This window comes from Astyanax mexicanus, chromosome 10 (assembly GCF_023375975.1).
Source record: "Astyanax mexicanus isolate ESR-SI-001 chromosome 10, AstMex3_surface, whole genome shotgun sequence".
In the NCBI taxonomy this organism is placed as follows: domain Eukaryota; kingdom Metazoa; phylum Chordata; class Actinopteri; order Characiformes; family Acestrorhamphidae; genus Astyanax; species Astyanax mexicanus.
In genome coordinates this window covers 9,977,203-10,002,431 of record NC_064417.1, presented here as the reverse complement: position 1 = coordinate 10,002,431, position 25,229 = coordinate 9,977,203, and the positions used below count along the sequence as shown (strand labels likewise).

The 25,229-nt window shown below is 40.8% G+C and overlaps 1 protein-coding gene across 1 annotated transcript in view; it reads right to left on the bottom strand.

Annotated features, from left to right (window-relative positions):
* Nucleotides 1-11,451, bottom strand: part of sv2bb (synaptic vesicle glycoprotein 2Bb) — a 104,430-nt gene extending 92,979 nt beyond the window's left edge. The window contains exon 1 of the mRNA XM_022683975.2: nucleotides 11,369-11,451. The gene's annotated coding sequence lies outside the window, so the exon portion shown is untranslated. The remainder of the gene's footprint in view (nucleotides 1-11,368) is intronic.
* Between the last annotated feature and the right edge of the window lie 13,778 nt (nucleotides 11,452-25,229).

The window sequence follows — 25,229 nt, the reverse complement described above, 5'->3', positions numbered from 1 at the left end:
TCAGTTTAGGGCTGAGGGTAAGGTGTAGGTATAGAATGCTTCCGTTTTGCCAATGAACGCTCATAACCGTGAGCACTGGTCACAAAATTCAGACGGTGACAGAAAACGGTGTAACACCGCAGCGCCGACGGCGCTAGCTAAAATAACTTAAGGCAGCTAGCTTAGCTAAACACCTGAACTTATGAATAATGCTACTGTTTCTGGAAACTGCGAAATGCCATGCACAAATATAAACCAAAAATGTATAATTTCTGCCTGTGGCAGGTTTAAAACCTTTGGTAGACAGCCTTAAGTCTTTTTAAAGACACCCGCGGAGACCCTGATGTAAACGGTAACTTACTGTGTGACCCTGTGGACATAGTGCTCCTGGATGTTTGCGCTTCAAGTGCTCCTTTTGCACATATGGCAGAGGACCACATTGTTGCCCTTTTGCGTGAAATGCTCCCAAACTTTAGATGCCCGCTGGCGTTTTTTTGTAGCTGGAGATTGCTCTCCGGAGTCCATGCTCTCTAGAGCTTAGATTCTCTGGTCCGAACCCGACATGACCCGAGGCCCGACCGGAAATCCGACCCGGGCTCCAGAAAATAGTCCGAGATGTAGGCGTCTGTTTTTTAATTATATTTTTATTTAAAAAAAAAAAAACGAAAATAACGAAAACTGAAAGTGAAACTAAACTAATTTATTTATAAGCGCTGTTTTCACTACCGCAGTTCTACAGAGGGGGTGTTGTGCCGATTCTGTCCGCGAAGCGGGAGTCAGATTCAGCAGAGAGTCGGATTCGGCACAAGCGCGGCGGCACCTCGCGGTCCGCGGTGTTAGTTGTAAGCGCTCGCGCTAGCCGCAAAATACGACAGAAAACACTGAGGGAGCTGCAGAATTATGAATGGGACTAGAATATGAGCACGAGGAGATAAAAGAGAACCTTCACCTGTGAGTAGCTCTCACCAGAACACGCAAATCTCTCTCTCTCTCTGTGTCTCTCTCTCTCTCTCTCTCTCTCTCTCTCGCACGTGAACTCCTCCGCGTTTGACCTGCAGCACTGTGTTTAGCTGTTCTTAAAAATCATTTTAATTAAATAATAGTTCTATGCCTCTATGTTACAGTGTAATTTAACATAATTCTGATCATATTTCGCTCATTCAAACAGCCCGAAAACAGCCAGTCGGAATTTTTGGGACCGATCTAACCTCTAATGCTCTCCCCAGGCGCCGCCATGTTTACGACGCGCCGACGCACGTTATGCAAATCGATGTATTTTCGTAATCGATGACGTCGATTATGTCGACGCGTCGCCCCAGCCCTAATGTAGTGTGAAAGAAAGTAATCCTTAGGCCTACTTAAAAAATATAAATAAACCATAACGTGAATGATAAAAAAAAAATCTTTGCTACTTTTATATTTAATTAATAAGGTATATTTGAGACATGTTACAATATCCCTGTACACTGGGATGGTTGTACACAGTGGAGTGACTGTATTTAAATCAATTTTACAACCTGTACATATTTCATAAAACCACTAAAACAAATACATTGTTTTAGTAGTTGACAGATTTGAGTTTATAATATAGTAAATTGGCTGGTCCAGTATAAAGGGTTTTTGATTGATTGGAAAAATTACATCCGTGCCTGGTCTCCCCTAATGGTAAAAGAGGTAAGCTAATGTGTGATAGATTGGTGTAATGGCAGATTTGTGCAGATTGCTGCTTTCTGATGGGTCTTTGCACGCTGCAGGTAGCGAGTTGCTGCCTCGTCACATTGACTGATTACCCACCGGAGTGACCTTGGTGCCTCAGTGACAGTGTGTGTCAGACTTACTTTCTCACTGTCAGGCTCACGACTGGAATTCCTCACACACACTCATCTCTCACACTCCTGCACTCTCACCTCCACTGCCTGCAATGTTTAATACAGAGTGGATACAGTAGCGTGGAATCAAAATCAGTTTTATAAATAGGAGCAGAATCACTATAACAATTTTAATCAGCAGTGCACAAACCCATAGTGTGTGCCAGTCGGCAGCTACGCAAACTTTTACATCAACAATAAACAGAACAAAGGAGTGCGAATGAGCAGCTCAGTTATCCCTGCTGAGACACGTCCAGGTAGCTGTGCCATTAAAATAGCAATCCGCCAAAGTCATAGCACACCTGGCTCTTAAAAGAGAATAGCAAGAGACACACTGATTGGTTTATTTCATGTTACGCCCAAAACACACCCATAATCATTTAAGATAATTAGTAGATGACTTTTGCGTATTTTGAGCTGAACAAGGAATATTGTTTTCCGTTGTTATGATACCAAAAACACACTGACACACTCTAAATCAAGGTGCATGGTGCACGGTTGACGATTCACCTATAGATTGTTAAAATAAAGTCCTGAATTCGTATTATAATCAGAAACACTCTCAGAATCACAATCAAATTTTGTGTCAGAATCACAGACAACACAGTATTACAGTCAAATCTGATTCAACAATCAATAAAAAATGACACAAGAGGACATAAAGTGCTTCCATCACTGCCTCATAAAAAGAATGTCAGAGTGAATTTTTTGAGTAGTGCAGCTCTTGGTGAGATTTTGATGACTGCTACACTTCCCTCTCTAATGTACTTAAATACATTTTGCCCAGCTGACAGACTAGGACTAAGAAAAGACAGACATTATAAGCAGAGGTGGAAAAAGTACAGAAAATTTGTAATTAAGTAAAAGTACCTTTCCTTTGCTAAAATACTACTCAAGTAAAAGTAAAAGTACCCATCTAAAAATCTACTCGAGTAAAAGTAAAAAAGTACTCAATTTAAAATGTACTTTGAGTAAAAGTTACTAGTTACTTTTAATTATTTGATGTAAAAAAAGTACAATAAATTATGTATAGGTGACTATAAACCGTATTTTTATATTTTTACAGTTCATTATTATTTTTTTAACTTGCCATTGCTATGCTGCTATTTACATGTTTTTTAACATTCAAGCAGATTGTTTAATGTTCCCAATTTCTCTCACCACCAAGACTTTCAGAAAGGTAAACTCTATTTGTGGACACAGGTTAAGCATGTAACGTAGCGCAGCTTTGATATGTCTCCAGTTTAGTTCAGGGTTGTTTAATGTCTAAAAGGGATCTATGTAATCCATGATCGTCACCTAAGGTATTTAGGTTATGTTGGCCTCAATCGCCTGTTAACTTCGCGCAGACAGACGAATTTCATACAGCTTTCAGTGCATTTAATATACTAATAATTTAGGCGTTAATGCACATTAGTAGCAAGGGTGTCAAAAGTTTTTACATTCATTACTCAAATAGAAGTATAGATACTGGGGTTTAAAAATACTTTTGTAGAAGTTGAAGTATCTACTCAAACCTTTTACTTAAATAAAAGTAGATTAGTAAAAGTAAATTACTGCCTTTAAAACTACTTAAAGTATAAAAGTAAAAGTAGTGAAAGTGGAAAAATTAGGTTTTTCATTTTAGATTTGACAATGAACTAGCCGAATGGCAATGAAAATGAAATGGCAAAAAGCCTTTTTAATTTAAATTTTGTCACGTATGACCCATGCTCAAGTGAAAAATTTAATTGCAAATGAAGTGATTTAATTCCGTTTTTAACTTTGTCATAATATTTTCACACATGTTTGGGAAAAGAAAGGGCAAAATGGTATTTGCATTTTCATTTTAGTGTTTTCATTTCAGTTTTATTTGGCAGGATGTACCTCCCATACAAGCAAACCTTTGCATGTCTTGGCATGTACCAAGCCATAGCAAACATTACAAATACACCATTAGTGCATCACTAGTTTACTACAACATTTTATCAACATATAACTGTAGGAAACATTCAGTTTACCTCAATATGCTTTTTCAAATTAGATGATGAATTTCTGAAATCGTGTGGTGCTGAGCTGCATCGCATCCGAAAAGAGTAGTTTCCGAAGCTCCTATCCTCGTTGCAGCTGGAGACGCATAATTCTTCCTACCAACTTACTGGCGCACTTCTGGAATTTGACGTGACTTGCAGGTCACGCATCAAATACAAACCATTAGAGGGTCTGAATGGTATATGTTTATACTTGTTATCCAACCACAAGCTGTCTGGATGGCGCGATTTATCCGTTCCCGGAATGAAATATGAGTAACGAGGCTATTTTATCTGAGCGCCGTTTTTTTTTTATTTAGTTTAGACAGTTTTTTTTCCCAGCATTTTTTTTACTTAGTAACGAGGAGTTTTCCAATGTAGCAATGTAGATTACTTGTGTCAAAATGTAGTTGAGTAAAAGTAAAATAACCTATTTTAAAAACTACTTTAAAAATTACAAATTACTCATAAAATCTACTAAATTACAGTAACGTGAGTAAATGTAATTCGTTACTTTCCACCTCTGATTATAACTGACTGTTTGCCGTCTAAGCTGTCAGCCAGTCACCGTCACCTTTGATTGGAACGGTGTCATAAATAAGAGATCTGGGGTGGGTTTCCCGAAAACAATCAATCTTAGCGAATAACGAACGAACTAACGAATGACGTGAGTAAAGAACGAGCCAGTTCTGCGAGTGTTTCCCAAAGAGCTTCGCAAAGCAAAATTAACGAACGAGGTTAAAGAACGTCTTTGTTGAATCCTCCCCCGACACAGCGCACTCAATCGATCCACAAATATCGATTCAACACTGCCAATATGCAGTATTTATTCACTATTACACCCTAAAAATGTAAAAAAGTGTTGTAATCATCAATATTATACATATTCTAAAATTTAAATTACAAAAGGATGTACTTTGGCATTAATAAAATACTCCTAAAGATACATATTACTAAATAAATACTCGAAAATCTTAAAAATTTTAAAACATTTAACTTTTTTTTACTAAAAACTATTATTGTTAATATACACTGCTCAAAAAAATAAAGGGAACACTCAAATAACACAATATTACTCCAAGTAAATCAAACTTCTGTGAAATTAAACTGTCCACTTAGGAAGCAACACTGATTGACAATCAATTTCACCTGCTGTTGTGCAAATGGAATAGACAACAGGTGGAAATTATTGGCAATTAGCAAGACACACTCAATAAAGGAGTGGTTCTGCAGGTGGGGACCACAGACCACGTCTCAGAACCTATGCTGTCTGGCTGATGTTTTGGTCAGTTTTGAATGTTGGTGGTTCTTTCACACTCGTGGTAGCATGAGACGGACTCTACAACCCACACAAGTGGCTCAGGTAGTGCAGCTCATCCAGGATGGCACATCAATGCGAGCTGTGGCAAGAAGGTTTGCTGTGTCTGTCAGCGTAGTGTCCAGAGGCTGGAGGCGCTACCAGGAGACAGGCCAGTACACCAGGAGACGTGGAGGAGGCCGTAGGAGGGCAACAACCGAGCAGCAGGACCGCTACCTCCGCCTTTGTGCAAGAAGGAACAGGAGGAGCACTGCCAGAGCCCTGCAAAATGACCTCCAGCAGGCCACAAATGTGCATGTGTCTGCACAAAAGGTTAGAAACCGACTCCATGAGGATGGTATGAGGGCCCGACGTCCACAGATGGGGGTTGTGCTCACAGCCCAACACCGTGCAGGACGCTTGCCATTTGCCAGAGAACACCAGGATTGGCAAATTCGCCACTGGCGCCTTGTGCTCTTCACAGATGAAAGCAGGTTCACACTGAGCACATGACAGACGTGACAGAGTCTGGAGACGCCGTGGAGAGCGGTCTGCTGCCTGCAACATCCTTCAGCATGACCGGTTTGGCAGTGGGTCAGTAATGGTGTGGGGTGGCATTTCTTTGGAGGGCCGCACAGCCCTCCATGTGCTCACCAGAGGTAGCCTGACTGCCATTAGGTACCGAGATGAGATCCTCAGACCCCTTGTGAGACCATATGCTGGTGCGGTTGGCCCTGGGTTCCTCCTAATGCAGGACAATGCTAGACCTCATGTGGCTGGAGTGTGTCAGCAGTTCCTGCAAGATGAAGGCATTGAAGCTATGGACTGGCCCGCCCGTTCCCCAGACCTGAATCCGATTGAGCACATCTGGGACATCATGTCTCGCTCCATCCACCAACGTCACGTTGCACCACAGACTGTCCAGGAGTTGGCGGATGCTTTAGTCCAGGTCTGGGAGGAGATCCCTCAGGAGACCATCCGCCACCTCATCAGGAGCATGCCCAGGCGTTGTAGGGAGGTCATACAGGCACGTGGAGGCCACACACAATACTGAGCCTCATTTTGACTTGTTTTAAGGACATTACATTAAAGTTGGATCAGCCTGTAGTGTGTTTTTTCACTTTAATTTTGTGTGTGGCTTCAAATCCAGGCCTCCATTGGTTAATAAATTTTATTTCCATTGATGATTTTTGTGTGATTTTGTTGTCAGCACATTCAACTTTGTACAGAACAAAGTATTCAATGAGAATATTTCATTCATTCAGATCTAGGATGTGTTATTTGAGTGTTCCCTTTATTTTTTTGAGCAGTGTATATTATATTAATAGATATTATACTAATATTATTAATAGTAATATTGAGTGTGTGTATATATATATATATATATATATATATATATATATATATATATATATATACGTATGTTTATTTTGTGTTTGTTTTCGTTATTAAATTCCTTATTTGTTTGCATTTGCGTCCGCCTCCTCGTTCTTCCCGCACCCCACCTGACAGAAGGATCGACCGACAATGGACGCAGCGAACAATCCTTGGCACGGGTTCAGGATGGCCATCCGCCATGCCCCCTTCGGCACCCTGGCACAGGAGACCCCGAGGCACCGAAGCCGGAGGAAGCCTCGGGGTAAGCGCTCTAAAGGGTCCTGCCTGCCGGAAGAAGAACCCTTCATTGGGGGAGGATTTTCTTGGGGGGGGGCGGTACGGGTTGGCGCGGCGAGCCATGCTAGGCAGTAGCTAGGCAGTAGCCATGAGTACCCGAGGCAGGTGACGCGCAGCCCGTGGGACTACCTGGGATGTGCGCCCAGTAGCTCCGAGGAGGAGGAGGAGCTGTACCCCGCACCAGCCCGTACTTCATTGCCGTTTCCCCCAGGGGCTGTACTCTACCCGGCTCTCGGCCGCACAGCTCCTAAGGCCGTCCCGACTCCCGTGATTCCCGCGGCTGAAACAGCGTGTCCCGTGATGCACGCGGCTGAGACGCCGCGCCCCGTGATGCACGTGGCTGAAACGCCGCGCCCTGTGACTCTCGCGACTCTTTGACTCCTGCCACCCCTGAACCTGCATATGCTGCTCCCACAGCCCCGGAACCTGCATACACTGCAGCACCAGCAGCACCCGCTGCTCCGGCTCCAGCAGCACCCGCTGATCCAGCACCAGCAGCACCCGCTGCTCCAGCTGCAGCACCAGCAGCACCCGCTGCTCCAGCACCAGCCGCTGATCCAGCACCAGCCGCACCCACTGCTCCAGCTCCAGCACCATCAGCACCCGCTGCTCCAGCACCATCAGCACCCGATGATCCAGCACCAGCAGCACCCGCTGCTCGAGCTCCAGCACCAGCAGCACGCGCTGCTCCAGCTCCAGCACCATCAGCACGCGCTGCTCCAGCACCAGCACCAGCAGCACGTGCTGCTCTAGCTCAAGCACCAGCAGCTCCCGCTGCTCCAGCTCCAGCACCAGCAGTACCCGCTGCTCCAGCTCCAGCACCAGCAGTGCCTGCCGCCCACGTGGTACCCACTGCCTCTGACCCTGTGCTTGCGGCTTCGGCCGCCCCTGATTCTGTGCCTGCTCTCAGAACAATGTTTGGCCCCAGGCCCCGTGTTTCTAGGCCTGCCCCGAGGCCTCCTGACTTTGGCCCCTCTTGTGTTTTTTGTGCCCCTGTCTCTCCCTGTCATGGCTCCCGTGTCTGTTCATGTTCCAGTTCCTGTCCCCGGTGGTTTCTCTGTTCCTGTCCCTGTTACTGTGTTTGTGTCAGTCCCAGTCAATGTTTTCATCCCTGTTCCCTTGTCTAGTGTCCAGTCCCCTGTTCAGCCATGTGTCCAGTCCCCTGTCCATCCCTGTGTCCAGTCTCCTGTTCAGCCCCGTGTCCAGTCCCAGTCTTCATTTGTGTCCACTGTCCAGCCTGCGTACTCTGTCCTGTCCCCAGTCCAGTCTCCATCTCCTGTCCAGTCTCCTTTCTCTGTCCAGTCTGTGTCCCAGTTTTGTCCTCCGCACAAGTCTCCTCTCTTGTGTTCTCTATCCTAGTCTTGTGTTCTGTTTTTTTTTTGGTTTCTGCCCTCTCCTGACAGGCTCCTGGGGGTTTGTTTTTTCGCGCCCCAGGAGTTGCACGTTAAGGGGGGGGGGGGGGGGGGGGTTCTGTCATGTAATCCCTGTCTTTTCTCATGTTTCTGTGTTTATTTACTTTTTCTGTGTCTGTCGTCTGCTTGTGCCTGTGAGTGTGTCTCCCACGTGACCCTGGTTCCTTAGTGTTTCTTTGCCCTCACCTGTGGCATTATAATATAATATGATATAATATAACTCATTCACTTATTTACTCACACATCGTCAACCGCTTTATCCATTAAGGGTCGCGGGGGGTGGCTGGAGTCTATACCAGCTGGCATCGGGTGGAAGGCAGGATACACCCTGAAAAGCCCGCCAATCCATCGCAGGGCAGACAGACACAGACAGACACACAGACACATCCACCCACACACACACATCTAAGTTGCAAGACTTTGGACTGTGGGAGGAAACCTGAGCACCCGCAGACACGGGAAATAATATAACATAATATTATATATATATATATATATATATATATATATATATATATATATATACTATTAATAATTATATAATAATATAATTTATTATAATTAATAGTAATATAATATAATTGCTTCAACCACGGAATTATTTTTTTTCTCCCTCAAAATTGGCGGTCCCTGGTGTTTAATGTGCTGAACTGCAAGTCGAGATCCCCTAAAGAAGCTCTTTAAGAATAACGATTGGGTGAGGGCACTCGTTAATCTGCGTGCGAGTTTACGTAGTACTTTAGTTACGCACGGGTTTGGGAAACACTCTTTAATTAGTGATCAATCTTAAGTACGAGTTAACAAAGTTCTTAGCATTACAAAGCTTTCAGAAAACCCACCCCCGTACTGCTACACACTGGAATATTATTGTCTTTAGCCATGAATCAGGGGTTTTCAAATAATGTCTCTGCTAGATTACAGTACTTCCTTAGCTTGTCTGAAAAAAAAATCGACAGTAGTGGTGTGCGATATAGCCCTAAAATAATATCACAATATTTCATGCTATTTTTGCTCTTGGCGATATGACAAAACACAATTAAATTTTTTTTTTCAAGAATACACTACTGCAACAAAAAAATATTTTCTTTTTTTATTATTGCATACAATATGATATGGCACACCCCTTAAACAAATGATACTGAACAAATATAATCTGTCTCTAGTAGATTTATAATGGGAAATGAGAACAAAGTAGTACCCTGATGTAATAATTAGATATGGCACAAATATATATATAATATATGTATAATATTGTTCATGATATTGAAAAATGTTGGCGCACACCCTAACCACACCCCTAATCAACCGAACTATGAGTGTTAAATGTGAGTTTTGATTTGAAATTTGATCTTTTAGGAACTACTTATGATATCCTTTTCACTCCACAAACCCTTGGGCAGTTCCAAATTGTAAATTCCCTATTCGGAATTGGAAATAAAACTTGCATTAACATGTAAGATAAGTTTGTTGCAGGGCTGCAACATGTGAAGTCAGAATCAGGTATATACAGTAAGTCTTTAGCAGGTGCTCATGAAAAGATTAAGGTTAAGAATATGTTCACTGTTTGTCGCAGTGAGGGAATCTGGTTTGTGGGCTGTTGGCAACATGTGCATTGCGGCCACTAAGTTGAGGCCAGATATGGTTTTATACTCAGAGAGCAAACAGATCCAACAGTTCCATTTAAAACTAAAGTTAATGGAAGATGAGTTGGCACTCTTAAAGTATATTTCTTTGTGAGAGATTGTTTAACAGACATGACTAGCAGTCAAAGATCTCTCTTCAACAAGTACTGCAACAAATGGAAAGATTGCCCCGCTGACAGACTTAAGAGGGGACGTATCAATGGACTGAAAGCAACAGGGACGCAATTTTAACAAATTGCCCTCCATCCAGGCCATCTGTCAGCCAGCAACTACTGCCTCGTGAACCTGTATACCTCAATGCCCAACAGCATCTCTACTTCTATTTCTATCTATTTCTATTTCTTTCTATTTTATTACTTCTGTAATATTTTAATCATCTTATTTAGATGAAGAAAGTTTCATAACATTCCAACAATTTATTTTTGATGTGTTTTTTGTCAAAGAGTGAATTTCATAGAAACAGTATCACAATCAGTATTTAAACCTGAATCAGTATCAGAGACAAATGTATGATACTGTGCACCTCACACATTCAAGCTATCACACATACATTTCATGCTGCATTGTAAATTATTACTTAAGTCATCCATTACGAAAAACATATAGGATTATCTAGTAAACAATAAGTGTTAAATAAACCAAACCAGAAAATGTTTTATATCTATTCTTCAAAGTAGCACTTCTTGCTTAGATGACAGTTTTGCACATCTTGGCTGGATTTTCTCAGTCAGCTGGAATGACTTTCAGTTGTGTTTGAGAGCATCAGTTGTAAAGTTGTGAAAAGGTAGAGTTGGTATACAGTGAATAGTCATATTAGAGCAATGTTTAATCCATACTATGGCAAGAACTACCCAACTAAGTAAAGAAAATATTACTTTAATAAATCAGTCAATGTGAAAAAAAATTACAGTTTCCTCTCCTTAAACGCACAAAGCGCTGCACTGTTAAGATACCAATAAGTCACAGTCAGAGCGCACCTAGCTCTTATAGGGAATGGCAAGTGACACACCGATGCTCAAAACACACCCATGATTAATTAAAAGCTGCACAAGGTGTAGTTATTGCACGATACCAATAACATACCAACACGCCTTAAATCCAGCTGCACGATGCACAATTAGCTAACGTCTTGCATATAGATCACTAAAATAGAGCCCAATAAGTCCCAAACCCCCCCGTCCAACTACAGAGCTGCAGACTGACTCTGATTCCCCCTTCAATGTGTTGGGTGAGGAACAAGCAGTTTAACATGCTGTGACTCCATGCTACAGGTGTGTGTATTAATCATGCTGGGGCTGAAAGGTAACCATAATATATGTGTAATAAATCAAATGAACTGCAACACGCACATCAACTCCTCCCAGCCTGCAAAGAAGCACTTATATTTCTCATTTAGTGAGTGTGTGTGTGTGTATGTGCGTGTGCATGTGTGTATCAGAGAGAGAGAGAACTCCATCCAAATGACCAAAGAGGAAGAAATCTTTACCTTAATCTTTGGAACTCTTCCAGGAGGTGCTCGTTCAGTCTGCTGTGCTGGAGAGACCTGATCTGAGAGAAAGAGAGAGAGAGAGAGAGAGAGAGAGAGAAAGGAAGATTGGTGATAGAGAAAAGAAAAGAAAGATGGGATGAAGAAAGAGAAGACAAAGGTAAAATGAGAGAAGAGAGTGAAGCAAAAAAGGCGAAAGATGGAGAATGAGATATAGTAATAGCAGAGAGAGAGAGAGAGAGAGAGAGAGGGAGAGAGAGGGAGAGTTCCTTGATGCAGTCTGTACGAGGTGTGAATGCTAATCAAAGGGTATGGGATATGGGAGGCCTTCCCTCACACATACGCATAACACACACACACACACATACGCAAAACACACACACAAACACACACAAGGATAACATGCATGCTCTCACACACACACACACACACATTTATATTCCCAGCACAGTCAGCAGTATATTGGGGTTCTCCTGTGGGGAAGCCTGACCTCCCTCACTGTAAGCACGCACACACTGAACACTGAATTTTAATTGTTATTACATTAAATGTTTTTGAACATCCTATGAAATACATTTGAAAAATCTCTATTGATTCCATTGATGTTGGGGTATTAAACCCCCATGGACCCCTTCAGGAAGTGCATGCGTCAGTGTGTAAACCCCGATCTGAGCTCACAGAGAGTTCACATTTGAATAATTTAGTAATATTGATCTGTCTCACACACACAATATCACACACATACACACACCCACACAGCCTCTGTTGATGGGGGTGGGGGTTATTACAATTTTTTCCATTTTCAATTTCCATTTTTCCAATTGTTAACACGCTTACATGACATTCGTAGCACAATTATCTCCAACACTCTAAACAGATTTACTGCTTCACACACATTTTACAATTAAAAATGGCGGTTCTCTGTATAAGACACAACAATCTGACATAAAGTCACATGTTTCCATGTTAAAACACTGTCATTCTAAATTACATAAGTTAATCGGCCAATATATATGCCACCTGGCCAAACACCTCAATGCTTTATTGTTTTTCAGTTTCAGATTTTTGCTCACTCCAGTGTAAATATATCTGCGGTGCATATGTTTCACTGACATATTGACATGCTGACACATGATATTTCTGTGCATGTAAACAACATCTGAAGAATTTTTTTACAATTTGAACAATTTTAGTAATTTGGCAAAGCTTACTAAAGGTGTTTTTTATTATTAACAGTGTATAGTTGATTAGACAGAAATCTGGTAATATGAATAAAATGTTTGAAGCTATTTATGCTATATGTATTTTCGGTTGCAGGGCTTCATTTTGCAATATATTTTTATTTTTGCGTATGAGGTATTTTGCTATGGGGTGTGGTTTTTGGAATTGTGTCAAGTATTTTGATAAACACAGCTTTGTTTAGAAACATGTGATCTAACAATCAAAAAACTAAATAAATAAAAATAAATATAATCCAGCACATGTTTTAAGTTATTATTAAGTAAACTGCTATCTCAATATTTTGAAATACTAAGTCATTATTTTGAGATACTAAGTCCTTATTTTGAGATACTATCTCAATATTTTAAGATACTAAGTACATTTTTGAGATACTATCTCAATATTTTGAGATAGTAAGTTATTATTTTGAGATAGCAAGTGTGTATGCTTTTGGGAAGTGAGGCTACCATACTGTGGTGTCTTGAGAACCACTAGGGGGAGCTGAGTGGGTGAAGAGAGAAGAGTAGAGAGGGGAGAGTAAGACAGCAGTGACTGTGTGGAGTGAACTGTGTTCTGCTGTAACAATAGACCACTGAAGTCCTGTCGTCATTTTGTAGTCAGCACCATGTTGTTTATGCCCATATTTGGGGTTCCGTGTCTAAGTGGTTCAAGTAAATGCGAAATCTTAATGGCTTTTTAAAAACTGGCCTCTGTCACATTCTGTGGTAAATAAATATGTTAAAATTTATTTTTTTTGTTAATATTTACCTCTTAAATATCACTGGATCCTCTGAATTTCGAGATCATTTAAGGGTAGTAATTAGAAAAATGCTAACTTGAAGCTTAAGTGACGTCACAGCACAGCGGCTGGAAATGACCCCGGACTGGATTCTGCAGTACACCAGTGAACTCTGGTCAGATCGTGTTTTAGATTATTATGCGTCTTCATAGATGATCATTAAAGCATTTAAACAGGTGAAAACTCTTTCAGTAATGTTGAGGAGGGTAGTCTGTGTTAGGGCTTTAAAAGGCAGATAATAAGAGAAAGTTCAGCAGCGCTTCCCCGAAGGGTTTAGTATTTAATTATGGTCATTAGTTTATACTAATTACAACACCTGACCCAAATAATCAACTAACAACTAACTAATGAACTACCTGCCCTCACTGAGGCGACCACGAACCAGAAACACACATATATTTCACTGCATAATTAAAGACGGTAAATGTTAAACGTGTTACAGCTGGTTCTGGAGTATCACTGACCTGTTTTAGTGATTTTATGCTGTGACGCTCTCAGCTCTCCTCAGTAAGGGCAGTAAGTTCATTAGTTGAATCAGCTGTGTGTAATATGCTACTAATTTACGGCCGGAGTTTTTGTTGGTGTTGCGCCTAAAATAGTCCCCCGCTGATCTCTGCTGCCGTGCTGGGAGGTCATTTCACTCTGTAGCATTAGCTTAATGCTAGCATTTTTCTCAGTACGACTCTTAAACGATCTCGTAATTCAGAGGATCCAGTGATGTTCAGGTGTAAAATGTACACAGAATAAAACGTAAAGGGGTCTGAACAGATTTAATTACCACAGAATGTGATAGAGGCGGGTTTTTGAAAACCCTATTTCATTTTTCTCATAGGGAAAAAACGCTTAGACACGGAAGCCGTACGAGGACTACAGAATGACGCACGACTTCAGTGGTCTATAAAGACTAATTTTGTTCCACATCTCTGTTCGGCCTAATTATTCAAGTGGTGACACATACATTACATACTGCATAGTCGGAGCCACAGCCACACTCTTCAACACACTAAAATAGAAGTCCAGTGTGTTATTAAATTAATCTCTTCTTTTGATTTTGTGTGATTCCTCTAAAAACACCAATATTTCATCATTTGTGAATCCACATCTGAAGTAGTCCTCAATAATAGTACTCATTTTGCGTCTCTGTCTTACCTGCTTCTGTCTCCGTACAGTCTACTAGTATCTTAAAATGATGAGATAGTATCTCAAAATAATGACTTAGTGTCTCAAAATATTGATATTCTCTCTCAAAATAATGATTTAGTATCTCAAAATATTGAGATAGTGTCTCAAAATAATTACTTACTATCTCAAAATATTGAGATAGTTTCTCAAAATAATGACTTATTATCTCAAAATATGGAGATAGTATATCAAAATAATTACTTACTATCTCAAAATATTGAGATAGTATCTCAAAATAATGACTTATTATCTCAAAATATTGAGATAGTATCTCAAAATAATGACTTAGTATCTCAAAATATTAAGATAGCAGTTTGTAACACTGTAACATTGACAACATTGTAAATGAGGGTCACCCTCAATGTTGTTCCCTGAGTGAAAATAAAGGTTGATTGATTGATTTAATAATAATAAAAAAATGTGCTGTATTATTATTTTTTTTTTAGGTGGTGGGAATGGACTCATATGGATAGAAAACAATGTAATTCTGCTCAAATAAGTCAAATCTAGGTCCAGAAATTACAGAAACCTACCCCAGGAGTGTAGAAAGTAGAGCAGCTCAGACAATTGGAACAAATTCTTGGGCTGGATTTAAGGTGGAGTCTGCTGCTTTTTTCCTACGGAAAATATATATACCCACAGCTGCTCCCGCTCTCCTGCTGACCAGTCTGTAGAGAGGTACTGTGTGTCTGTCACCTAGTGGCCACGGCTGGTAATGCAAGCGCCTGTTTCTCCAGCCTGTTCCTACTTTTTTTTTTTATCCCTGATGGGAAACTGAGATCCTGCAGCAGCATGAGTTACACACTCCAACTAAACGAGCAGAGTAAATAAAATAAATTAAGCAATTAAGAGATTCAGCTTCAAATCAGACACTTTAATCAGTTTAGAAAGCTCTCAGGGTGTACTCACACAAGGCCCCAATGACCTCCCCACCCCCCCGCTGGTCTGCACTCACATTAAGCTGAACATTCTGGGCCAGAGCAAGGGCTGGCAATACAGAACCAGTCAAAGGTTTTGACACACCTTCTTCTTCAATGTTTTTATTTATTTATTTTTTCCTCCATGAAGTCATCCAGACTATGAAAAAATACATAAGGAATCTTGTGGTTAACTAAACTAAAAGTGTTAAATGTTTCTGATGAGAGCCAGTTTCATTATAATATTTCTGATGGTCTTTGATACTTTCAAAGTTCTTGAAATGTTTCGAAATTACTAACTTTCATTTCTTAAAATATTTTTTCTATTTAATTAGTTGAGTAGTTTTTGCCATAATATGGATTAGAACATTACTCAAATAGAGCTATTCATTGTATACCAACTATACATCTTCACAACTTTACAAATGATGCTCTTCAACACATTAAAAAGCAAGAAATTCAAGTAAAAAAAACTCTAGCTCACAGTAGCAGCATAGTTAACCTTTGATTAGCCTAAGCTAGCCTAGTTTAGCACTGTCCCATGAAAAAAAAAGAACTATTTATGTTATCAGATAATGTTGATGGCCAGCCCTTCTCTCTCCCCTGGTTCACTAAGCATTAACTTTAGACTTCTTTGTTAACTTTAGACTTCTAGTTCTTTGTGAAATACTATAGGTCTCTCTGAGTTGTAGATGTTGGTGCATGTGAAACTGTTTCTCAGCCTTTACTGTATGCAGTAGCTTATAAAAGAAAATCCTCAGAAATACGAGTTGATCAGAGAGATGTAAAATGATGACGTCAAAAAGTGAGTTCATGGCCTCTCCCACCTCGGCTCAGGACTGCCCACAGAGGGAGCTTACAGCTTTGGTTTACAGAGCTAGTTAGCGTAACTATCTTGTGTAACTATAGGTTTAAATCAGTTTAATTTTATTGTTTGAATTTTAAATGATTCCACATTTTACCAAGACCCTAAATAAAGACTAGGGAAGCACGGTTTAACCAGATAGCACAATTTGACAGAACACCGGTCAAAGCGGGCATTGTTCGCGTAAGATTTTATGATGTAGTGCAGACTCTGGGGCTTCGGAGTGGTGAACCTGCCCAAGCACCGAATGGCCAAGTCTAGGGTAAGAGTTTATTAGCGTTAGTTTAGCTATAAGAAACGTTATTAATGCTGCGGGGCAGGCAGTCTGGTCTCGGCTCGCGGGGTCGATAACATTTCTTGGCCACCGGGCCGCTCGATTCTGACGTTAAGTAAAGTTTAAGGGTTAAATTTAACTGTGTCTCTGAAAACATTTTGTCTTTTAGGTAGGCGTTCTCTGCTGCAGTACTGTTAGCCAATCAGAGGTGATATATTTGCATGTATTAATATTTATGAACAAGAGCCAAAACATCTCTCTTTCTTCAGAGACCTTGATTTCAGAGATCTAAAGCAGGGCTAAATCGAAGAGACCACAACTAGAAATAAAAAAAAATGAATTTTAAAACGATGGATTAAGACCTTTACATAACACAAAAAATAGTTTCCCACCAAGAGGGACCACATAAACACCCTCTAATATATCACGAAAATTATCAGGGGTGGCCAAACTTTTTCATACCACTGTAATTTTGTCTACAGTTAGCTAGTTAGCTAGATTTATGCATCACTAGCTGCTTTAGCTTGGTCCAAGTCTGTAATACTGAAAAAAGCCCACTGCTCCAAAAACACACAACCTACAGTAGAAATTTACAGATCCCAGTAATACACTGCTGTCAAGAATTCCCTAATTGTCCAACCTAGCATTGTAATTAAAATATTTATAGAACATCAAAAAGTGTCTTCAAAACTAAAAGTCATGAATAATTCAACATGTTTGTAACTGTTTAGAAATCAAAGGGTTTTTTTGTAAAATTGTCCATAATGTCATGTATGTTGTCATGGCAGAGTGGACACACACAAGCTTTTCTGTGTTGTTCTCATGTGTCATACAATGTTTTCCTAATACCTTTGAAAATAAACAGGGGAAAACATTTTAACTAAACCATTGTTAAAATTTGTTTACTTCATGACTTAGTAATTACTTTAGTTGTAACACAGTAAGATTGTATTATACCAAAATTAAGTTTTTTGGAAGGAACACAAAACGCTATGTGTGGAGAAAAGAAGGCACAGCACACCATCATCAAAACCTCATCCCAACTGTGAAATATGGCAGAGGGGCATCATGGTTTGGGGCTGCTTTGCTGCCTCAGGGCCTGGAAGGATTGCTGTCATCAACGGAAAAATGAATTACCAATTAATTGAGTTTAGTTGAGTTTAGCTCAGAAATCAGTTAGCATTGCCAGTTTTCTGTTAGCATTTTATTGAGGGCTGGTATATTTTATCATCTCAGAGTAACATATTTTAGCTATTAATGTAAAATTGTACTTACTCTTTAGGGCATATTAGAATAGTCTATAATCTCCTGAACGTAATCTCTGACAATGTGTGAGTGTCCTCTGTAATAGTCTTTAAATGTTTTGGTAAATGTGCAGCTGTAATAATTTAGTCTAGTGGGATATACAGTATTTACAGCATCTGTTACTGACTGATATTCATTACAGGGAGCTTTTAAGTCTATACCAATTATTCATTCATTCATTTGCTTCTTAGCTAAAATTCTACTGAATGAGTAAAATTTTAAATGCTTAATTTTAAAAAATAAAAACCTAAAACAGAAAAAAGCCATGCCTAATGTAGAAGTAGACTATTGAGCAACATTGGTAACTCATACACATGGATCCATTTACTGCTGTTCCACTACTCTGAATATTTATTATCTGTTAAATCCTGGGGGATCATCAGCCCATTTAGATCCAGGTGGTCTCCAGCAGTGTAAATACTGAGGCTGAGGGACCTGAAAGCAGAAAGCAAAACAAACCCTTGTCCATCCTGCACTGTGTCCCCTCACACCTCTACTGTTTAGGCATCTGAGAACAAGAGGCTGTAAGGTCAGTACAGGCTTGAGCAAAGAACAATTCAGTGTGAATAATCCTTCTGAATATACTGTACCTTCCCGGGCCACTTTATTATTATTATTTTGCTAAAGTAAAAGAAAAGACTGTAGCTTATAGATTACGCTGCTCTTGGCTGAAGAATGAGAAATTGTGTACGAATACCTGATATAACTGTGGCTTTCCAGTGATGTATAAATTTTGTAATTTTGTAAATGCCACTTTATATTTAATATGCTTGTATACTTGATTGAAACAGTTTTGTAAAGGGGTGTTGTATGATAATTTACACCTACAGAAAAAAATGCTTTTGCTCACAGTTATAATAACTTGAAGGAGCAAAATCAAGTACAGCAATTTTGGAACCAGAGGAGGGAGAAAGACTGTGGAGAGACAGCCTACTCATTTGAATAATCCCACCCCTGAGGGCTGCCTCCACAGAGCTCACACAGTAGGTCACAGGCTGGTCCCACAGGCATACAGTTATTGGTCCCACCCCGGCCAATGGGGTGATCCCATGTAAAAGGGCTGTAACTCAGCCCTTTTACAATAACCACACCTTTTTTAATAGATCTAAATAACGTTTTAAAAAACAAATTCTGTGGGGATATACAAATTTGACAACATGAACAGAGGTTACACTAGCTGTTGCATTTAAATAGTGGAGGTAGAATTACAGTATATTGGAAAAAAACGTGATTGAAAGTTGTCTGTTTTGCCATTGAAACCCATGGGGATGGGTGGATTTACACAGCTTTCTGCAACCAAACAGCAGAGGGCGCCCGAGCCACCAGTGGTGGCTTCAATTTTAAAAGACGATGCTCTGTCCAGCTATACACAGTGTATGGTAAGACTGTAGGGTGTCCAATTTCTCCCTGGAGCACCTGCCGCTTTGGCCCTTTCTGCCCTTTTGTCAATTTGTAAGTGTATGTGTGAAAGTCTGTCTGTATGGCCCAAAATAATAATAATTTTGATCTACCCTTGATTGGTCACATGATCCACATAGACGTGCCCTCATTGTAAGGGGTTGCAACCCTTCCCGTAAAGTACGGACTAGTTGTTTATTTGGCAAGTAAATGTTGAGGATTTGTTCCGTATTTCCATAAATGTCCAATCCACATTTTTGTCACACACAGATCAACACTAAACCCCTTCTCCCTTTGCTCTGCTCCTCTGAGTGCTGCTGCACCGGTTAATTACAGACAAAAGTTTTCTCTTATCAACTGTATTTACCTGTACAGAAAATATCTGAGAAATTATTTCTTAGTTTTAAAACTTTTGTACAGATTTCTGTGTATTTTATGTCAAAATAGTTATAGAAAAAATACAGTGTCCAGTGATCATTGCACAAAATATAGTGGTTTACTAAAAACACCAGCACAAAATAAAACATACCACTGTAGTTGGTGTCCCGTCTCACAGGTGTCAGGGCTGTGGTGACATGGCCCAAAGGAGCCATGGTGGGCTTCCCTTATTTTAAATTCTGAAAAGTGGGAACCCTACTCACTGCCCTAACGTGCCAACATGACGTGCCCTGCAGCTAAGCTTATAGATACAGAGAGAGCACAACTGACTTTGTGGTGCATACCATGGTGTATTCCTGCAAGACGACTGACGAAGTTAGTGAATTGAGCAGCATCCTGTGTGTTTGTGTTTGACCACGGTAAAGTTAGTATTATTTTAAGATTCGACTTTTCGGCACTAATAACTTTTGAACGGAGGATGGTAGCCAGCACAGAGTGAGCACACCCTTCCTTTTACTGTTTGGGTGAAATTTGCACATTGTTCTTTTAGTGTTAATATCGAAAAACTCTGAGAGCACTTTTCTAGTCAGAAAAAATGCTTGTACTTCTAGACCACCTCTACATTTGTAGAGACACATTTATTTAAGTCCAAATCACTTCAGTGCATAAAAATTTCTAATAATGTTACCAAATAAGAATAGGTGGCTATTATAAAAAAAAAAAAACTCCATATCTATAGGATGTATACATGATAATAAAATATGCAGAGAAACAGATACAGAACTACAATCTGTACTTATAAAGTGTCCTATATGATCAGTGGATATGATGCGGTCATAGTATTTCTAGTATGTCTGTGTACACTGATGTGAAAAAAAAAGTGAAAAAAGTTATATTCACCAAATATGCCTTATATAAGGATATTTTATTATAGATATATTATGTAACCAGCAAAAAACCTTTTCTTTCAATACTCTAGAAAATTAATAGAAATATGAAGAACAAGGTAGGATATTTGAACCATAATTAAAGATTTTGCTGTACAGGAAGACAAAGAGCAGCAGTGATGTGTTCTGGACTCACCTGGATGTTCAGCTGTCTTTTCAACTCTTCCGCACAGGTACAGATCAATGAACATAACCATGATGTGTCACACACACACACACACACACACACACACACACACACACGCACACACACACACACACACACACACACACACGGGTTGGGGCTTTCTTTCTCTTTTACTGAGCATGATCACAAGAGGGAGACAAAGAGCTGCAGATCAAATAGGTTGGTGTTTTTACAGGTATTATGGCTGTTTTATTATGCAAGTCTATTTTATTGGTTACGTTAATTGTCTCTGCACACCTCCGCTGATCACCTTGGACAACAGTACATTTAGACAAGCATAAAGAAGCCTGGACATGTTCGTGGCAGTCCGTATTATTTTGTTTCTAAACTAAAAGCAGAAGCGTTTCTGAATGACGAACAGGTAAAATATTGTACTTAATGGTATGAGTGTGCTGGAACGATCATCCCTGCTAAGGCTAATAATGTATTCATTCTAAAAACTGAGGTATCAGATCGCTTTTCACAGGAGTTCTTCTGGCCACATCACGCGTCCTTGCGTACTCATGTCACATGTACAGCCTCTAAAAGAGGATCCGACTCAGTTTTACTGAACGCGAGCAGCTGGTGGAGCAATGGAGACTTCAGAAGAGGAAACTCAGAGCTCAGTAACTCAATCATTTACACTGACAAAACTGACAACCTTGTATGATAACTTTTATATCCTCTGAAGACATTTCCCTCAGCAGTTTCTGACTGAGCGCACTCTCTCTCTCTCTCTCTCTCTCTCTCTCTCTGACTGAACACAACCTTGAATTCTCACCAGAAAGGGCCCCCAAGTATCAAACCTTATGGACATCAGCTTTAAATTGAATTAAACCCCTGAACCCTCACAGATGGGCCTGGTTACATTGCATTAACACCTTTTGCTTGACCAGGTCTACTAAAAGGACCTCATTTCAAATTTCATCTGAAATGTATCTTGTTTATATGAAATGTGAACATGTTTATGATCATTTTACTGGTCTCAGTATAAAAAATGGTCTAAGTGAAGAAATGTCGGAGATAACCTAAATGTGATATTTCTGGACTTTGGGAGAGATTCTGGGGGGACACTTTTTCTGCTCCTATTGGGATTGAAGGTGCCCCATGGTGGCCAGGGGTAACCAAATGTAAATAGTGCCAAATTCCAATGTAGTTTTGTCTGTTACTATCAAACCTTCCACATCTAATTCATATAAACTACATAATATTTCTGACTTAGCTAGTTTGATTTTCTCTTTTTTACTATTTGATTATTTATAAGATTACCTTAAGAATAGTGTCTTATTGATGGCATGCCTATTTAGGTCACAATAAACTGTACACTGTTAATTTGCTGAGATACCGGGTTCTGGAGACGGCATCGGGAGGAAGGCAGGATACACCCTGGGCAGACCGCCAAGCCATCGCTGGGCAGACAGACACACAGACACAGTTACTCACACACTCACACCTAGTGGGCAATTTATCATATAGAGGCGGTTATCAGCAACGCTAGACTCGGTTAGCAGCAGCGCTAGACGCGATTAACTGCAGAGCTAGACACGGTTAGCAGCAGAGCTAGACTCGGTTATCAGCAGTGCTAGACTCGGTTATCAGCAGCGCTAGACTCGTTATCAGCAGCGCTAGACTCGGTTATCAGCAGCGCTAGACTCGGTTATCAGCAGCGCTAGACTCGGTTAGCAGCAATGCTAGACTCGTTAGCAGCAGCGCTAGACTCGGTTATCAGCAGAGCTAGACTCGGTTATCAGCAGCGCTAGACTCGGTTATCAGCAGAGCTAGACTCGGTTATCAGCAGAGCTAGATGTGGTTAGCAGCAACGCTAGACTCGGTTATCAGCAGAGCTAGAGGCGGTTAGCAGCGCTAGACTCGGTTATCAGCAGCGCTAGACTCGGTTATCAGCAGCGCTAGACTCGTTTATCAGCAGAGCTAGACTCGGTTATCAGCAGAGCTAGACTCGGTTATCAGCAGAGCTAGACTCGGTTATCAGCAGCGCTAGACTCGGTTATCAGCAGAGCTAGATGCGGTTAGCAGCAACGCTAGACTCGGTTATCAGCAGCGCTAGATGCGGTTAGCAGCAATGCTAGACTCGTTTATCAGCAGAGCTAGACTCGGTTATCAGCAGAGCTAGACTCGGTTATCAGCAGCGCTAGACTCGGTTATCAGCAGAGCTAGACTCGGTTATCAGCAGCGCTAGACTCGGTTATCAGCAGAGCTAGACTCGGTTATCAGCAGAGCTAGACTCGGTTATCAGCAGAGCTAGATGCAGTTAGCAGCAACGCTAGACTCGGTTATCAGCAGCGCTAGATGCGGTTAGCAGCAATGCTAGACTCGGTTATCAGCAGCGCTAGATGCAGTTAGCAGCAGCACTACACTCGGTTATGTCACTTTTATACAAATAAGATGTTGCTGGCCACGAAAGTATAAGTAGAGTTTTTACCACACATTATTGTGACCTTGTGCTAAATGGCAAAACACAAACAAGCTAGTTCATGTTTAAGTTCGCTAGAAGCACAAAAATCAGGCTCGGTTATCAGCAGCACTAGACATGATTAGCAGCAGCGCTAAACGCGGTTATCAGCAGCGCTAGACTCAGTTATCAGCAGCGCTAGATGCGGTTAGAAGCAGCGCTAGATTTGGTTTTCAGCAGCGCTAGACTCAGTTATAATCAGCGCCAGAAGCGGTTATCAGCAGCGCTAGACGTGATTAGCAGCAGTGCTAGATGCGGTTAGCAGCAGCGCTAGATTTGGTAATCAGCAGTGCTAGATGTGATAAGCAGCAGCGCTACACTCGGTTATCAGCAGCGTTAGACGTGATTAGCAGCAGCGATAGATGCGGTTATCAGCAGCGCTAGACACGATTAGCAGCAGCGCTAGATGCGGTTAGCAGCAGTACTAGACTCAGTTATCAGCAGCGCTAGATGCGGTTAGCAGCAGCGCTAGATTTGGTTATCAGCAGCTTTAGACTCGGTTATAAGCAGCGCCAGACGCGGTTATTAGCAGCGCTAAACGTGATTAGCAGCAGCGATAGACGCGATTAGCAGCAGCGCTAGATGCGGTTAGCTGCAGCGCTAGACTCGGGTATCAGCAGCGCTAGATGCGGTTAGCAGCAGCGTTAGACGCGGTTATAAGCAGCGCCAGACGCGGTTATCAGCAGCGCTAGACGTGATTAGCAGCAGCGCTAGACACGATTAGCAGCAGCGCTAGATGCGGTTAGCAGCAGCGCTAGGGTTACCAACCGTCCCTTAAAATCTGTAATCGTCCCGTATTTGGGCAGTAAAATACGCGTTACGTATTGAATTGATCCGGGACGCGATTTGTCCCGTATTTTTAAGGTTAGTTAAGGCCTGTGATTTGTTTCAGAGACACCGCTGCCGCGTTGCCCCCCTCTGCTGCAGAACAGCCACTCCTTCTAAACAGAGGCTGCGACTCTCATTGGTCATGACGCGGAGACTCACAGCCAATCAGAAGCGAAGCCTCTGTTCAGGCGTGGCTGTTATCTGAGCGGAGGGGTATGGAACGCCAAAAGGCCCAAAAAACGCCTGGACCAGACGCCTTTTATCGAAAAGAACGGCGTAAAATACGGCGTTCTGTGTGGGTTTTACGCCGTAATATACGCCGTATGATTTCAAGACGCCGTAATATACGCCGTATGATTTCACGACGCCGTTAAAAACGCCGCTAAAAGCACAGAAGACGCCGTTTCCCACGGCGTTTTTCGACCCTTTTGGCGCGCCGTCTCAGTGCAATGAGACGGCGTAAAAAGCGGCGTAAAAAGCGGCGTTTAATAATAAGATAATGAGCTCCACCTTCCAGTTTTGAAAGCCAATACATTTAAACTCTGTTCAGCCAATGCTCTTACAGAGAGACTCAGTCTAAAGCAATTCACTGCAGATCCGAGCTCCTGAGCTCTTCAGACACAATTAACAATATACCATCTATAGACATTCCCGCTGGTGCTCATGCCTTTTATTAGTGTAATATTTATGCTGTATCAATGTAAAAATAAACTCTAGGTTTAGGTGAAAGCAAAATGCTGTGCAGCTCCCCACTTTTTTTTTTTATCCAGACGGAAATTCCTTGTCAGTATATCACACACGAAGAACCCTATTGTTGCAAAAACATCAGGGTTTCAATAAATGAATTTATTAATTTATTAAATTAGTTACAAATTATATTAGGAAGCTGATTATTCTTATTTCTATTCTTATTATAATATTATAATTATACAGTATAATTATAATATATTATATATATATTATATTATATAAAATTATATATTATAATTATATATTATTATTATTATTATTATTATAAGATGTAAATTATTCTTAATTTACTATGAATATTATTGTTTTGTTGTTGTTTATGCATAATATTATTAATATTAGTTTTTATGCTTCAGCAGAT